Raw genomic sequence first — 2,572 nt, 5'->3', positions numbered from 1 at the left:
TAGACGGGGAGCAATGTGTTTCTCCCTGCACAATCGAGCAGGTTATTATCGTCTTCTTGCGGAAGGATGTTTTGTCGTTTCAGCTCAGTATCAGAATTGCCTACGGTTTTGAAGTTGGGCACTGATTGTTGTGATGATTCGTGCGTTGCTATCGCACAGTGTTGGTGTAATGGTATGGTACTTGTCTATGTGTCGGGGCCGTGAGTGACTTGAAAAGAGGTTTTCCTCAGTGTATGATTCAGAGGTTCGACATTTTTATTTCCAACGGAGGAAAGGCGATCGGACTATGAATGTTCAAGTTTGGGATAATGGAGTAACGAGAGTTGGTATTTTCGTGCGTGGTGGAATTTTCATCTGTGATGTAGTGTCGTTGTCCTTGCTGAATGTATTAAGTTCGCCGGTGTTATGGTCTTCTTCAGCTTGCCTTTGGGGCAGGGTATTGTGAAATGGTGCTGGGGAAGTGGCTGTCAGAGATCGCGGTGTGCAGTGGCTCAGAATCGAATCGGGGTTCCTAATGTTGATGCCTCGAGAAAGATGATCTTCGGAGAGGTTTAGAGTTGGTAGCGATCTATTGGTTCAAGTGCTATAGAGATGGATTTTGAATTAACACAACAATTGGGCAGCGAGGGATGAGGAAGGATATATGGGAGGTGTTTTGCGGTGGTTAAATTTCTAGAAGGTCAAGTGTGAAAAGCAGAAGTCGAGTAGTTGCTTAAAGGAGAAGGTTTGACCAAGTGGGAGAGTGGCAGAGTAGCATATGGGTTCTGTGGTAGGATAGCCACACGCCTAGAGGGAAGTTTAGAGTAATTTGGGGATCGTAATGGACAGTGACTAGGTCTACGAACTTAATTTGGAATGTTGGCTACTATACTGGGGAAGATTGGATATGACAGAAAGGAGTTTGCTTGATATGAAGAGGAATGCAACATGACTTCGGGTCGGAACGTATTGTTGCACTTTTAGTGATGTTAATGGGGGTGAACGGACTTGTACATCTGGTGAATGAGCACAGGCTCAAGATAGTTTACTGATTTCGTAGTAATTGTACCCAGCGCAGCGCCATTGGAAGATGTCTGCATGGAATTTTCATAGGTGGGTTATCTCTTGTGAGCAGGTTAGCTCTTGCGTGGTGTTGACAAAGCTTCTATGAGAAATTCTACCGGTTATCCAGTATGAGGTCGAATATGTGAATGTTGCTAGTGATTCAGAATGTTCACGAAATGTTTAACAGGAAGATTTGGAGAAATTTGGCAGGTCGATTGTGCGAGATCATGTCAATGAGGAAGAAGGAATCTTGGTGGGTTCCAGGGGTATGTAATTGTAGCTTCAAGCTAAGTGGGAGAGCCCCACCGTCTATGATTGAATTGTATGGTTGTTTACTTGTGAGGTTTCTAATTATCGGCATATTGGTAGGTTATTACAACTAAGGGAAGAAAAAATCAGTGGTAATTTGGGAAAAGGATTTGGGGAATGTGTTCTATATTTGGCCTTATCGATTCATGTTCAAGCTTTGGAAAGAATCAGAGTTTATGCTTCGTGTAGATGTGATGTACAAGGAAAGTGATCCAACAGGGTGCTTCTTTGAGAGGGTGTTCATGTGCTAGCAGAGCCTTGGAGTTGATTATATTCGGGAGCAAGTCGGAGTGGGTGACTCTCAACAATCCTAGTGGATTCAAAATTAAAGTGCGGTGCCTAAGGATTTCGAGTCTGTGATATGGTTAAGTATCGAGCTTTTGCAACGGACTATAAAAGGGGCTTGGAGTGTTCTATGTTATCTTCGGCCTATGGTGTAACATTGGAAGAATGGGAGAGAATAACTTCGCATTCATAGAGGAATTATCATAATGGGTGTACTAGTAGAAGATGCGAATGCGCACACAAGGAGGGCATGAGATGGTTCGTGGGTTTTGAGACAATATGGTCTCGTGAAATCGGGTCACTAAGGATGAGTGCGGATTGAGTTCGTTATACTTTGAATGGAGCTATTGTTATTTCTAAGGAAGGTCCAGAGTAAATTAGAAGAAGTTGATTCGGTTAGAAATGGTTGGATCGGCATGGTGGTGGCAATGATCAGTTCCTTCAGCGTGTTAAGTTATGCAGGTAATTGTGGTGGTATGTGCGAGGCTAAACAATTTGGCGCCCACTGTGGGGCTAAGTATAATAGTCATTGCCCGGTATTAATTCGTGTAACACACACTACTTTATGCTTGTTCTTGTGAGTATTTTTGATTTCAGGGTCAACATGTCTAACTCGCAAGCAGTACCCACTCACGCCAATGAGGGCCTCGGTTTCCATGGAGAAAACGGTAATGTAGCCGCACCAGGGATCGAAGTGCCTCAAGCTGGCCACGAGGGAATACCTATCGCAGACCCCATCGATATCAATTCTAATATCGCCTTAAATGCAAATCTGAGCGTCGACCCTGGAAATAGTGTCAGCAGAGATGCCCGAGCAGCCGATCACAATGCACAGAGCGGTGAAGAAAGCGGAATTAGCCTTCGAGTGATATTCGAAATGCTACAGACTCAGCAAGATGCGATAGCACAACTTCAAAATCAGAATCGAGCACCA

The sequence above is a fragment of the Nicotiana attenuata genome, unplaced genomic scaffold, assembly GCF_001879085.1.
Source record: "Nicotiana attenuata strain UT unplaced genomic scaffold, NIATTr2, whole genome shotgun sequence".
Lineage (NCBI taxonomy): Eukaryota > Viridiplantae > Streptophyta > Magnoliopsida > Solanales > Solanaceae > Nicotiana > Nicotiana attenuata.
Note: the sequence above shows the minus strand (reverse complement) of the source record.